Here is a 16,472-nt window from a genome sequence, read left to right as displayed (position 1 = left end):
GGGACACTGAGCTGGGAAACCAAGATTTGTGCCCTTGTTTCAGTTCAACCCCTGACTGTCTACATGGCTTCAGGCAGGGCTTTTTATTCTGGTTTTTATAATCCTTTAGCACTTAAAGATGTAAGATCACTTTATGATCCTTAAGCACTTAAAGAAAAAGCCAGAGCATAATTTTTCTCAGTGTTTGTCAAGCACCTATCTTCCTTTCTTTTTCCTAGTGATCTTGATGTTTTTGGAAATGCATTACCTTAGACTGGATATGTCTTAACATATTTAAATGCCAAGAAGGTAACTGGGGAAGGATTTCAAATACCTCTGTGTAAGCTTCYGAAAGGTGATCAGCTGARGCTTAACAAGACACAGTAGCTGAGTTCTATACTATGGTTTTAGTGGACAAGGTGGTGTTGACTTAGTGRGCATTGAGTCAARRGCTGGTGSTCTTGGAGATCTTTTCCAACCTTCAYKYTTCTATTACTCTAAAAATAGGCACCTGCAAGAGAYAGGAYGGACTGCACGCTTTTAAAAGGATCCAGGTTCCCACTTTAATATTTAACTTTTACGCATTGAAAGGTGAGACAATTCCAKCCTTTAGCCTGTGCTCCTGTCTGTTCCTGTGTTCCTGAGCACTGTTGGTCTCCACCTTGCCAGCAGCCCCATTTCTCCCTCCTTGCATAAAGGTACATGATTGTGGTATGGTTCTGACACCTTGGGGAGACCCTGAATGGTTCTGTACTCATTTTTAAGAAGGCCTCATTTCTCAATATGTTTTTGATATAACTGTTTAACATGAAGCACCTCTGCTGAAATTTGAGTCATGCAAACTGTGAATAGCCTGAGTCAGCTGACATATTTGCCATTTCTGTGCTGATTTCATTCTCTAAAACCTGAAAGGTTCCACACTGTCCCTGGTGTCAGTTTATCAATTGTGACACATCCGTAGCTGCATTAGCACTGATCATTTGGACAGTTAAAATGGGTATGACATTCTGTAGGTTTTGTGATTTTGTTATACTAGGCGTAATAGAAACTTAGTTTCCCCTTACACAAGCAGAAAATACATTTCCCATATTAATGTCCATGTTTGCAGAGATGTAGAGATGTATCACTTCTAAAATTAAGATTAGTAAATTTTATTTGAAGGTTTTGGCATCCATCCAGTCTATATGTTACTAAAGCACAGCAAACCATGATGGCTGCAGTGTTCTGTCTCTGTGGATGGTGATTTTTAAAGGCAGCATATTTTGAAAAGCTATTAAAATGCTTTGTTTGTAACTTGATGAGTATATACCATGAAGTCATTAAAACCTCTTTCATCATTGTTCTCATTAAACTATCTTTAAGGTCGGGCCCTGCTATCTGTGTTGCCAAGGAGAGCGTTTCGTGGCTGAGCAAGCAACACTTGGTTCTAAATCATCCCCACTAATGGGACAGATTGGTGTAAGAGCTGTGGAAAAAACCTTCCATGTTTATTACCCTGTGAGCTCAAGCCTGTGTTACTTGACTTGAGCTGCTGCTTACACAGAGTCCTGTGAATTTAATGACAAGGCTTCCAGTTGGGGCCGATGGGCATTTCTGGATTCCAGATATTGGAGAGGAATTCAGTGGCTTAAGTGAGCTTCAAATATGCAAAATATGTATGTTGTAACCTATATTTGCCTACAGTTTTATTTCACCACATTTCATGTCTTTGCAAATTACAGACAGCAGATTCCCTTTCTTAGTCAGGAGCTTTTTAGAAAATTCTGACTCCAGGTTCCTTTTCCTTACGACAGCAGAGTGTTTGTTGTGTGAAAAGGACTACAGTGCACATGTTTTAGGAGGTGAATAGTGTATATTCAATGTGAAAGATTATGCAGTTTCTCTGTAGAGAACATTTTCTGTGGTTTCAGCCGAATGAAACATATGCTTCCTATTATATCAAATACATGTTTATAATAACCATTTCAACATTATGAAAACGTTTAGATGTTTGCTCTATAATTTATATCCTTCTTCAAATGTCACCTCTTAAAACTCATAATCATTTTATGAAAAAATATTTCAGCTCTTTTAACAATTATTGCACTCAGAAAACAAAGGAAAGCCAGTCATATGTATTCCATCCCAAACCAGGTTTGACCTCATTCAGAACTAATAGGAAATTTTTTATAAGGTTTAAAAAAAAATCAATTCCATTAGTGTTCCTTAATTGTCTTCTGCAGTTGCTGTGTCTGTTCTGGGTTTCTCTCCCTGTAGAATACTCNCAGCAGCCCCATTTCTCCCTCCTTGCATAAAGGTACATGATTGTGGTATGGTTCTGACACCTTGGGGAGACCCTGAATGGTTCTGTACTCATTTTTAAGAAGGCCTCATTTCTCAGTATGTTTTTGATGTAACTGTTTAAACATGAAGCACCTCTACTGAAATTAAAGTCATGCAAACTGTGAAAAGCCTGAGTCAGCTGACATATTTGCCACTTCTGTGCTGATTTCATTCTCTAAAACCTGAATGGTTCCACACTGTCCCTGGTGTCAGTTTATCAATTGTGACACATCCGTAGCTGCATTAACACTGATCATTTGGACAGTTAAAATGGGTATGACATTCTGTAGGTTCTGTGATTTTGTTATACTAGGTGTAATAGACACTTAGTTTCCCCTTACACAATGGGAAAATACGTTTCCTAGATTAATGTCCATGTTTGCAGAGATGTATCACTTTTAAAATAAAGATTAATAAGTTTTGTTGGAAGGTTTTGGTACCCATCCAATCTACATGCTAATAAAGCACAGCAAGCCATGATGGCTGCAGTGTTYTKTCTCTGTGGATGGTGATTTTTAAAGACAGCATATTYTGAAAAGCTATTAAAATGCTTTGTTTGTAACTTGATGAGTATATACCATGAAGTCATTAAAACCTCTTTCATCATTGTTCTCATTAAACTATCTTTAAGGTCGGGCCCTGCTATCTGTGTTGCCAAGGAGAGCGTTTCGTGGCTGAGCAAGCAACACTTGGTTCTAAATCATCCCCACTAATGGGACAGATTGGTGTAAGAGCTGTGGAAAAAACCTTCCATGTTTATTACCCTGTGAGCTCAAGCCTGTGTTACTTGACTTGAGCTGCTGCTTACACAAAGTCCTGTGAATTTAATGACAAGGCTTCCAGTTGGGGCYGATGGGCATTTCTGGATTCCAGATATTGGAGAGGAATTCARTGGCTTAARTGAGCTTCAAGTATGCAAAATGTGTATGTTGTAACCTATATTTGCCTACAGTTTTATTTTACCACATTTCATGTCTTTGCAAATTACAGACAGCAGATTCCCTTTCTTAGTCAGGAGCTTTTTAGAAAATTCTGACTCCAGGTTCCTTTTCCTTACGACAGCAGAGTGTTTGTTGTGTGAAAARGACTACAGTGCACATGTTTTGGGAGGTGAATAGTGTATATTCAATGTGAAARATTATGCAGTTGTTCTGTAGAGAACATTTTCTGTGGATTCAGCCTAATGAAACATATGCTTCCTATTATATCAAATACATGTTTATAATAACCATTTCAACATTATGAAAACGTTTAGATGTTTGCTCTATAATTTATATCCTTCTTCAAATGTCACCTCTTAAAACTCATAATCATTTTATGAAAAAATRTTTCAGCTCTTTTAACAATTATTGCACTCAGAAAACAAAGGAARGCCAGTCATATGTATTCCATCCCAAACCAGGTTTGACCTCATTCAGAACTAATAGGAAATTTTTTATAAGGTTTAAAAAAAAAATTAATAACATTGATCTACCACTCAATTCCATTAGTCTTCCTTAATTGTCTTCTGCAGTTTCTCTGTCTGTTCTGGGTTTCTCTCCYTGTAGAATACTCTGGAGCAGAGGATGAGGCACATGAAGCCTGCAGTGCACTCTGCTTTCTTTCCCATTGTGCTCTGCAGGGCAGGAGGGAGGCMCAGGATGGARTCTTGTGGGAAACCCTGAACTTTTTGCTTTGCCCTTAGGAAGAGCAGTATAGCAGTAAAGTGTGCTTTAGGAATTAGGACTTTCTGTTTGCTGGCATGCATCCCCTGGATTTCAGATTGGAGGTCCAGGAACACACATTTTGGACTTTATTTCTGTAGTGTTGTAGGGCCTAGTTCCCGTTTTCCTCAAAGGGCAATGAGTCAGGACTTTACAATTTCCTGTCTACTTTGATTTCTGTGTTCACTGCAGTTGGATGCGAAACAGTTTTGAAGGGGGGATATTTTTTAATGAACAAGTTTTAAATAAAATCAGTGATATTTTGTAAATTCTGCTGTTTTTTTTTCCTGACACCTAAATACCAACAGTAAATCATGTCTTTTTTTTTGTTTACTTTATTACTGTGTCAAACTACACAGGCTTTGGAAAGACAAACTACTGAAACAAATTGCTGTATTGTGGGTGTGCATTGCCTGAGGGTAACCTGATGAGAAAGAACAGTGAGCAGCAGTTCTGTGATGGAATGGATGATTTCCAGAGGTCCCTTCCAACCTCAGCCATCCTGGGGTTCTGTGCAGACAACTGGGACTTGCTTTCAGAGTGCATTAAGCAGAGAAGAGGAAGGGAGAGGAACAAGATCATTCCCTTACTAATCAATGTTTCTTTAGAAGCAAATTGATCACAATGAATATATTCCTACAGTTCATTAGTGTTCCTTCTTTCAAAGCTTAGTTCTAACTTCGTAGAATAAAACAATTTCCGTTATACTTCTGATTTCCTTGAAATCCTTTTGATTTCCTTGAGGCAGAGTAACACATAAATGAAAAATACAGGACAAAGGGCATAGGTCAGCACAGTGCAGGTGGGTGAGCAAGCTGAGACACAAGGTAAATTTAAGTCCTCTCTGAGCAGAGAAATCTCACCTGGATGAACAAAGGTGCAAGAGCTGTAGGCCTCTTTGGCAATACTGAACCAGTGAAGTGGGAAAAGAAATAACTTGTTTTGCTAATGGAGGATTCAGTGGGACTGTTTATATCACACAGACTGCTTACCTGGACAGAGAATTCAAGAGACAGTACACTAATTTTTCCTTTGCCAATTAACTGGAGCAGGAGCTTATCTGAAATTAATTTTAGCTCAGTTCTCCATTACTACTCAGACTTTCTATATTTGTCTATACAGTGCCTGCAACTGTAGTGCATTGAGTGCACTGAGATGGCTTCTCCCTGAAAAATGCTACTGGTTTGTGTTTGATACTCAGTTCTGCTTTACTCTACCCTGACACACTGGCTATGTATTTGTCCTGCTAGATGGAACTAAAATTTTTNCAGCAGCCCCATTTCTCCCTCCTTGCATAAAGGTACATGATTGTGGTATGGTTCTGACACCTTGGGGAGACCCTGAATGGTTCTGTACTCATTTTTAAGAAGGCCTCATTTCTCAGTATGTTTTTGATGTAACTGTTTAAACATGAAGCACCTCTACTGAAATTAAAGTCATGCAAACTGTGAAAAGCCTGAGTCAGCTGACATATTTGCCACTTCTGTGCTGATTTCATTCTCTAAAACCTGAAWGGTTCCACACTGTCCCTGGTGTCAGTTTATCAATTGTGACACATCCGTAGCTGCATTAACACTGATCATTTGGACAGTTAAAATGGGTATGACATTCTGTAGGTTCTGTGATTTTGTTATACTAGGTGTAATAGACACTTAGTTTCCCCTTACACAAGGGGAAAATACATTTCCTATATTAATGTCCATGTTTGCAGAGATGTATCACTTTTAAAATAAAGATTAATAAGTTTTGTTGGAAGGTTTTGGTACCCATCCAATCTACATGCTAATAAAGCACAGCAAGCCATGATGGCTGCAGTGTTYTKTCTCTGTGGATGGTGATTTTTAAAGACAGCATATTYTGAAAAGCTATTAAAATGCTTTGTTTGTAACTTGATGAGTATATACCATGAAGTCATTAAAACCTCTTTCATCATTGTTCTCATTAAACTATCTTTAAGGTCGGGCCCTGCTATCTGTGTTGCCAAGGAGAGCGTTTCGTGGCTGAGCAAGCAACACTTGGTTCTAAATCATCCCCACTAATGGGACAGATTGGTGTAAGAGCTGTGGAAAAAACCTTCCATGTTTATTACCCTGTGAGCTCAAGCCTGTGTTACTTGACTTGAGCTGCTGCTTACACARAGTCCTGTGAATTTAATGACAAGGCTTCCAGTTGGGGCYGATGGGCATTTCTGGATTCCAGATATTGGAGAGGAATTCARTGGCTTAARTGAGCTTCAARTATGCAAAATRTGTATGTTGTAACCTATATTTGCCTACAGTTTTATTTTACCACATTTCATGTCTTTGCAAATTACAGACAGCAGATTCCCTTTCTTAGTCAGGAGCTTTTTAGAAAATTCTGACTCCAGGTTCCTTTTCCTTACGACAGCAGAGTGTTTGTTGTGTGAAAARGACTACAGTGCACATGTTTTGGGAGGTGAATAGTGTATATTCAATGTGAAARATTATGCAGTTGTTCTGTAGAGAACATTTTCTGTGGATTCAGCCTAATGAAACATATGCTTCCTATTATATCAAATACATGTTTATAATAACCATTTCAACATTATGAAAACGTTTAGATGTTTGCTCTATAATTTATATCCTTCTTCAAATGTCACCTCTTAAAACTCATAATCATTTTATGAAAAAATRTTTCAGCTCTTTTAACAATTATTGCACTCAGAAAACAAAGGAARGCCAGTCATATGTATTCCATCCCAAACCAGGTTTGACCTCATTCAGAACTAATAGGAAATTTTTTATAAGGTTTAAAAAAAAAATTAATAACATTGATCTACCACTCAATTCCATTAGTCTTCCTTAATTGTCTTCTGCAGTTTCTCTGTCTGTTCTGGGTTTCTCTCCYTGTAGAATACTCTGGAGCAGAGGATGAGGCACATGAAGCCTGCAGTGCACTCTGCTTTCTTTCCCATTGTGCTCTGCAGGGCAGGAGGGAGGCMCAGGATGGARTCTTGTGGGAAACCCTGAACTTTTTGCTTTGCCCTTAGGAAGAGCAGTATAGCAGTAAAGTGTGCTTTAGGAATTAGGACTTTCTGTTTGCTGGCATGCATCCCCTGGATTTCAGATTGGAGGTCCAGGAACACACATTTTGGACTTTATTTCTGTAGTGTTGTAGGGCCTAGTTCCCGTTTTCCTCAAAGGGCAATGAGTCAGGACTTTACAATTTCCTGTCTACTTTGATTTCTGTGTTCACTGCAGTTGGATGCGAAACAGTTTTGAAGGGGGGATATTTTTTAATGAACAAGTTTTAAATAAAATCAGTGATATTTTGTAAATTCTGCTGTTTTTTTTTCCTGACACCTAAATACCAACAGTAAATCATGTCTTTTTTTTTGTTTACTTTATTACTGTGTCAAACTACACAGGCTTTGGAAAGACAAACTACTGAAACAAATTGCTGTATTGTGGGTGTGCATTGCCTGAGGGTAACCTGATGAGAAAGAACAGTGAGCAGCAGTTCTGTGATGGAATGGATGATTTCCAGAGGTCCCTTCCAACCTCAGCCATCCTGGGGTTCTGTGCAGACAACTGGGACTTGCTTTCAGAGTGCATTAAGCAGAGAAGAGGAAGGGAGAGGAACAAGATCATTCCCTTACTAATCAATGTTTCTTTAGAAGCAAATTGATCACAATGAATATATTCCTACAGTTCATTAGTGTTCCTTCTTTCAAAGCTTAGTTCTAACTTCGTAGAATAAAACAATTTCCGTTATACTTCTGATTTCCTTGAAATCCTTTTGATTTCCTTGAGGCAGAGTAACACATAAATGAAAAATACAGGACAAAGGGCATAGGTCAGCACAGTGCAGGTGGGTGAGCAAGCTGAGACACAAGGTAAATTTAAGTCCTCTCTGAGCAGAGAAATCTCACCTGGATGAACAAAGGTGCAAGAGCTGTAGGCCTCTTTGGCAATACTGAACCAGTGAAGTGGGAAAAGAAATAACTTGTTTTGCTAATGGAGGATTCAGTGGGACTGTTTATATCACACAGACTGCTTACCTGGACAGAGAATTCAAGAGACAGTACACTAATTTTTCCTTTGCCAATTAACTGGAGTAGGAGCTTATCTGAAATTAATTTTAGCTCAGTTCTCCGTTGCTACTCAGACTTTCTATGTTTGTCTATACAGTGCCTGCAACTGTAGTGCATTGAGTGCACTGAGATGGCTTCTCCCTGAAAAATGCTACTGGTTTGTGTTTGATACTCAGTTCTGCTTTACTCTACCCTGACACACTGGCTATGTATTTGTCCTGCTAGATGGAACTAAAATTTTTTATTTAGATTAGGAGCCTATATCYATATGGGGCAGCTGCAGACATGTGAACATGGAGGAGTTTTTTTTTTTTTTTTTGAGCGTGCTTATACTCAGTTTTAATTGCACATGTGCTCTCCTTACCTGCACTGGAAAATCAAATCTGGTTTCCATTTGCTTCCTGAGTGGCTGTTGAAACTGTTGAAAATTGTCTGCAGGACATTTTTGAACGTGAGACCGAGACTGTGTGAGGATGTTCAYGATCCATCGAGTCACCAAATGTGATGAGTCTGTATGCTGAAGTGATTTAAGCTGTCAAGTTGTGCTTTACCATGGGGCTGAGTTCACTGAGTTTTCTGTTTGTGAAACTCAGCTGATGATCAGAGGCCTATCCCCAACACCTGCAATTGTCAGTGCATAACACAACAACGATATTTCAGTCTTCAGCTGGTATTTCAGGCTCAYGCATGTGCTGGGACGGACATTTATAACACAGCATTTTTTTCACCCCTGCAATTGCAACCAAATGATGATAAAATAGAAAAAAAMCCCCAAACAACCCAACCCTCCCAACTTCTAGTTGTCAAAGTTGAAAAAGAATAGACCAAACCCCTGAAYTGTGAAGTTTAGTGGTTAGAAGATGCTATCACAGGAGTTTTGCCTCTCAATTTGCTATATGTGAAAATTGAGAATGTGATCTTGCCCAGTTCTCACATTCATAAATATTGATTGAATAACAAAGAATTTTAATTTTCAGGTACATTGTTATGATTATATTTGGAATAGAATCACTTCAGTAATTTTCCTGCCTAAGGCAAATGTAAACCCTGGCTGTCCTACACCTTTTCTAGATATGACACCATATGCTAAGATGTATTCCAGATTTTCAGAGTCTTTGAGGGCCAAAGCATTACAAAGCCCATATATATTTGCCTTCCTTCTCTGTTTTTAATTCCCAGACTTCAAAGCACTTGTCAGATTTTTTTATTTGCTTCTCAAAATCTGTATTTGGTTGGCACTGCCCAAACACTGTGGTTCTCMTGTGGGACATGGTGTGCACAGTGTAGGTGACTTGCTGTTAGGGACACAGGGATATTCTGTTGGTATGGCAAATCTTTAATTGTGTTATAGCTGAAGAGTTTCCCTTTTTCCTTGCCACTTCATTTTGATCAAAAATCCCTAGAAGTAATATTGATAATTGCAGAACTTGCATCCATRTAATCAAAAAAGGTCAAGACTATCTGTAATTTAATCAGAATTACTCAGATTCATAAGTGAAATGCTGTTTAAATACATTTTGGGAATCAGCAAAAGAAACTTGCCTCCAATCCCTTCATTATAAAGTATTTGATTTACCTTGCAGAAAGATGTTTGTGTTTTTAACCATTYGGCAGATAGGTATGCACATAATAGCAGGCTCAAAATCACATAAAGAAAGATTGCCCCTTGAGTTTTAATTTAAAATTTGTAAARCAACTGTAAAAATACCAAGGTCTGCATAGGTAGGTGCTGTTRTGAGCTGTTTATAATTACCATATCAGTGTTTCTGTGACTTCACCAGTCCATTTTAGCAATTTAATACAGGTGAAACCCATTCTGTTATAACCATTTCTCACTGCTGTRACTGTTAAATTAGTGTGGAACTTGACAACCACAGAATTTATCTGCTGAAAAAATGGTAAATCAGACTCTGGGTAAAGCAGTGCATTCTCTGCCTTATGTATTCTGTGTGAAAGTTGGTATGAAAAGTAATTAAGAATAATATGGGATTTCATTCCACCTCTCACTGAAAAACTGTGACATGTTTGGCAGATATTAAGAATGGCTCCCCAGGCTTTGTGAAAGAGGTGACAGCCACAGCCACCCATTATCCTGTTCCACATCATAAGCAAATATAAGAAAAAGAAGTTGGGACATTTCCAGACTTGCACAAAGCATGGACTGGAATCTTGAGACCAGATTTATCCTCCATTTGAATTACATCAGAATAATTTGGCTTTCAGTTTCTTCTTGGTTTTGACTGGAGACTCTGAAAATGTTGAATTGCTGGAAATGTTTTCAAGTCCCAGACACAGTAATCGCTTCTCTAATTGACACAAATGAGAGAGTTCTATATAAAGACAGTTAAAATTCTTGCATAGATTAAATTTACATAGATTCAGTCCCAAACAAAACAAGCTGTTAACTTATCAGCTAATTATGTTAATGCCAATTCCCATGCATAGACAATATACTTGCTAATATTTGCTCTAATGGGCATYGATGCAGTCTTGTCATTTTGTTGAACAAAGATTGGAAAATCAATCCACATAAAGGCATTTCCTTCGACAATCTGTTCCTGACATGATCTTCATTTGTGAAATTCAATAGCAGCACAAGAAAACAAGTCTGATGTTTCCTTGTATACATCCTATGGGCAGGGTTTTATTGCTGTAGAGGGTAAAACTTGTACCAACAGACAATGATATGCAGCYAAACTGTTCATTATTTATCTGTGGCCTAACATCTAACATTTGATGAATGAATTTACAGCAAAATAAGGTTACTGGAGCTTGTTCAATTGTTTCATGTGGTTAGGACAGCTGTAGGCAATCTGTATCGGCTCTTCTGCAATTAGAAACCTATACATGTTTAGGCAGTATGTATTTCATTTATGATCTGCCAGAAAGTATATTAAAACTGAAAATCACKGTATGAGTATTCTTCTGTGAATGCTTACACCAGAAGAGGAATTTCCCAAGACTACAAGTAACCACAGTAATTTCATTTGAACATCTCCTGTAAATGAAGTCCGTCTGCCTTGAACGTGTSTTCTACATGTGCACTGGATAACAAGAGAGGTCACTTGATATATATTGTGTCACTCGGCCTGATTTGCTCTTAAATTCAACAAAGTGTCTTTACATGCCTTGTGTCCACATATGTGAAGTCTCTGGCTTTCTTAAATCATTGATTCAAGGTTTTGAATTCGAACCTTTTAACATTCAGGCTTATTCAGTCGCAGCCGAATATCACAGTTCCAGCACTCCACATGATGTTAAGTGGAAATAAAACTAGTCTGAGTTTGAGTCATGTAACAATCAAATACATGTGAAATCCAGTCCCAGCAATCAAACTCTGTCTATTTTGCCCATCCTCCTCCAAACCCCAGTAGACATTTTCCAGACATTCACTGATTCCTTCAGTTCTGCCTCTCTTTAACTTTGCATCTGTGGTCAATTATTTTGTCTTTGTCAGCTGTTCAAACAGAATCTAAAAATACACTAAAACATCCACTTGCAAACCTTTCTACCCAGAAGGAACCAGGAGGGTTTTGACAATGGTTAGCTCATCATTTATTCCAAACCAAGGAATGAACCTCCATCTTTTTTTCCTGTCCAGGAATCCTTATAAATAATAAAATTAAGAGACAGACAGCCTCTAAGGTTTGAAGTGCACAAGAGCACAGAAGGTTCTGACTCACTCAGATATACACAGGCAGAACAGACTTCCTCACAGATAAAGATTTAGCCAAGTTGAACTTTCTTGGAATTTTAAGGATTTTCTAAGGAYAGAAAAAGTTACTTGGACACATTTTTGGTGAGCTTCTAATTGAAGAAGAACACCATAYTTGAGTGCCTGTTGCGTTTCCACACGTCTCTGTGTTCTGTACTGACAACTAAACGAGGGTGTTTTGTTTGTTTATATTTAGCTCTTAGTGGTATATGAATTTCTRTAAGGGAGTAATTAGAAAATCATCCCGCTGCTGTTGTGCACTCACATTAAAATGTTGAGATTATTTCTTCTGTTGTGCACAGTAATTGTAGTTGTATACTCGCCTCCTTCTGTGCCAATAAAACCGGGATTCACCTGACAAAGGAAACCTCAGTGCAGCACACATTTAAGCTTTGGCATTCATGAAACTGCTCATTTGTTTGCAATTAAGTGTGCATTYGAATACAGTGAGGACTTTGCAATGACTTCAGAACATACAAATTCACACAATGGCTGAGCTGTGCATAGCCCTGGTTGACTCTAATTCCCTGTGCTTGGTGGTGCAGTACGCSTTTTCAACTGGAATACTCTGGAAACAAATAAACAGAATTTTTGTGGGATCTTTAGATAATTAGTAGGAATGTCACGCACATTGTAAGGTTAAAGGCATTTATTTTCTCAAGTTTGAAATGTGAGGCAGTTCCATCAGCATCTCAAGGTAAAAGTTCCTTCTTCATGGGTGGTACTTGCTTTTGATACCAAAGCAGCAGGAAAAGGGGAAAGTAAGGTACCAGAGTATAAAGCAGAACAAGGGTACATTATAATAATGATGAGGACATGTTGAATAAAGTGTTTTGTTTTCATAGAATCATAGCCTGTGTTCATGCTGCTTAATCAAATGAGTCTAGTCAGGAGCACTTCACTGCTCTGCGTCACATTCAGCTGAAGACTGCAGCAGCAAAACACACGTTTTACTAATGTCAGTCATCAGAGYTGTAATTCTTATTTGAAAATATAACACACAGAGTATCAACATAGACAACATAAACGCCCCCAGGGTGATGACCCATTCCCCCTGCCCAGCAGGATGTTCATCTCCCCTGGGAGCAAGAGATTCAACACTGGTGCCCCCCGATTGTGTCTCCTCTCATGCCTCTACCTGTGGCTKGAATTGATGCTGTTCTTTGTATAACAGGTTGCAGCTGAGTTACAAAATAGGGAAGGAGCTGTAAGACACTATCAGAAGGCTCGAAGCCACTTCTTTCTGATGTCTGATGTGTTTCAGGAAAGGCAGCAGCACAAGTTCCTAAGGTCAGGTCAGACAATTGTTCTGTGGGGCTGGTCTTGCACGAAGGCCAGAGTTTAGCCCCTAACTGTTCCATCTCATTCATTATCCTATAAAGTTATGCTTGCATTCCTATTGCAATATTTCTGAGGTCAGCTGTTGTGCTTRGAAGAAAAAGTAATCATACAGATTTATGAATTCTGCCCATGAGAATCAGGCAGATTATTTTGTAGTGTTGGAATACCTCCTCTGGCATTCAGAGTGGGTTCCCATACACAATAAGCTGGARTGTCCAGGTGATTGCCATTATCACCAGTTCTTTTTATTTAAAAAAAAAAAAAAACAAACGAAAAAAACAAAAAACCAAAACCCACATTGCCATACAGATCACTAGGGCAGCATTTACTGTAACCATTTGCCTTTGCAGTTTTGCACATATGAAATGTTTACACWGTTTGCTTCAAGAATTTCTTGTTTTGCAAGTTTGCACAAATCACTGGAAACATCTCACTACATCAAAAGGAAAATGGTGGTAACAGATGAATRTYTTCAGAAAAGGGGACAAATTCAGSCAAMAGCAGGTCAGAGCAGAGCAAAACAGCCCCAATGGGAGTGAAGTTCATGGATTATATCTGTGGGAGAGTAAGCACAGTTTKGAAGGCCCTGCTTTTAAGGTGACCTAAAATTGATGTTCCAGGATTACAGGATTTTTAAAAACACCTAAGATACCCAATTCATAGTGAAAATTAGGAACCTGGGCAATTTTGAGAATCTTACTGCCTACATAACTACAATTTTAGGTACTTAAATTCCTTAATCATCTCTCCTTMGGTGAACTGGGAATTAAAATAATACTGGCTTTGCCAAGAGCYGACACTCCAAGATCACTTAGAAAATGTCAGATGACCAGGAAGAGGGTCAAACCCAGTTTTGTGTATTTTTAGCAGAATCTATTAAGAAGCCTAAAAAACATGTAACTGTATTTGTAGTGAGTTACTGTTTGGGTAGATTCTGTGGGGAAAATTTTGATGCATGCAGCTTGGATTATCTGTATTTTAAGTTTGCTGCCTTTTGTTTTTGGTTTTTTGCCACCTTCACTCTTTCTTTTACTTTGAACTTAATTTATGTACAACATTTATGCATTTTCAGTAGATTTTATTTTGAAATGGACGTTCAGTTGTCATGCACTGAACATATCTCTAACATCATRTGTTTCTAAACAGAGTTGGGAGAGTCAAGTATTCTTTAGATCAGAGCAAGGATCTTATCTAAACCCGAGTCCAGTGGCAATCAAGCAGAAACCAGCCAAACCATGAACTCCCTAATGGTACCAGTTCTTAGAGATGAATTAAGTCCTGCTAAGTTGAAAAAACCCTTTCAGTTGGTACAAGAGTTCAAACCAAATACAGACTGTTATCATTTGCAGTCATCTGGAAAGGAAAATGCTCTTAATGCAATGCCAGTAAAGGMTATTCCCTTGAGTTTTCTTGCTCTGAGCTACTGTAGCTTGTTTACATTCCCCAAAGAAACTGTGTGAAATCTTTCACACACTAAGTCAAACCTTCAGAGAAGTTTAAGGCAGGACTTAGGTTGTCAGAATATTGTCTGTTTCATAAAACTTAACATTTTAACTGTAAGAACTCCTGGATCCTGCTTCCTTTTTTTCTTCCATGTCCTAATCACTGCAGGAAGCATTAGACTTCTAAGGCATTTATACTGGGTAAGCCAAAAGAAAACTATCCAGCAGGTCAAGGCATGGAAAATAGTAACAAACACCTGCTGCTTCTACATATGGATAGATTTTTCACTTAAGTGGAAATCACTTAGCTGAAAATCAAAGCGCTGGTGGAAAGCGTATGAAAGCAGTTAAAGTCAGAAAAGCTTGTAGGAGTGTTTTATGAGAAAGCATGTAGCTCCAAGTGTTAACTTCCACAGATAAATGTGCAGAATTAGTTAGCTATTTTGTCTCTTTCATTTGCTAATCAATTTTCCCCACTACCAGCCTATGACAACCAGTAGGCCTGCACATTTGTTTCATATGGTTAAGGAATGTTTAACCCCCTACTGACCCTCTAGTGTTTGCTCTCCTTCCCTCAARGCATGGAAGACTTTAAAGTAGAACCCGATGAATGAAAAGAATTAATCTCTAGGGGGCTTTTGTCATGAAAGCTTGAAAGGGGATCAGAACATGACATGCTGACAGCTGAAGTCAAGAGGAAAATTATGATATAATACAGCAAGTCAAAAATGTTACATGCCATCGAATCCAAAAGGCAAACAAAGTATACATATTGCCCTGGTTCTTTTTTGGCTACCCTTGCTACTGGCAACAGTAAAATCTATAGTGAAACCCCTTGAAAAGACAAAGGATGTTCATGGCTGCTCTTTGAGAATAAAGCTGTTGAGCTTCTCAAAAATGTGGGTAACACGTAAATGAGTTTCTTGTGACCCTTGTGTTTTATCCCTTTTACAGTCTGTGATGGATCTCTGGTTGCTGTTGCTGTTCTGGGCAGTTTTGTTCAAGCTGTGTTTTCAAACTAGTTTATGTTGTTTGGACGTTCTGAGACTTGGGATTGATAGTTTTAAATTTTTCTCCTTGGATACAGCATTGGCCATCTTCTCATGCCAATGGTGACATTGTTTGTTATGTTAATTAGTGGTGGCGTAATATAATCTTGCTCAGAATCTTATTCAGATACTTTTATTACTAATTTGAATTMGTGTTTTACCTAGAAATCCTAGAAGTAATCCAGATCAGATTGGGTTTATAACTTGAATGGCAAGAAAGACAAAGTGGGTGTGCTTTTACATTCAAAGATGAGAGCCATATTTTTTCCTGCTGTCTTCATTCTAAGCTCTTGGAATGCCCATTACATCAAGCAGGAGGGTATGGATAAACTGCAGCCAAAGTAACACATTTTCAGTGGTCCTGTGATTATTCCTTTTCACTCTGCTCATCGTAGACAGCCACAGCCACAGCTATGCTCGATAGCTACTGGATGGTGACCCCAAACCCAGACRTATTTTCACAAGTGGTATTTTAAATCTGTGGCTGACTTTCTGGTTAGCATAATTTTAGCAGTCTCCTGAGCTCCTGGCGAGCTTTGCCAGCCAGGACAGACCGAGAGGCATTGCTTTGAGTCTACAAATTATATTACAGCGAGCCAAGGAGAATTTATTCTGCTTGTAATGGTGTTTGAGAGTTATCGATTAGCATTGGAAGAAGCGAGAATAGAGCTTGCATTGCGTTATCCCGGCAGGACGGGCGGGTCACAGAGCCAGTCYGTGCCGCTCCACGGCCACACGGAGTGCCCAGAGCTGGACACGCGTGTGAGGAGCCGGGAGGGGATATGGACCTGTGACCGCCTCTTCACCCCCTCGAGGGGCCATCCTGTCCTTTCCTGCCGGGAATGCGGGAATTCCCGTTCCTTTCCC

This window comes from Malurus melanocephalus, unplaced genomic scaffold (assembly GCF_030028575.1).
Source record: "Malurus melanocephalus ecotype Western Australia unplaced genomic scaffold, MMel_1.1 scaffold_535, whole genome shotgun sequence".
NCBI classification, from domain to species: Eukaryota; Metazoa; Chordata; class Aves; order Passeriformes; family Maluridae; genus Malurus; species Malurus melanocephalus.
Note: the sequence above shows the minus strand (reverse complement) of the source record.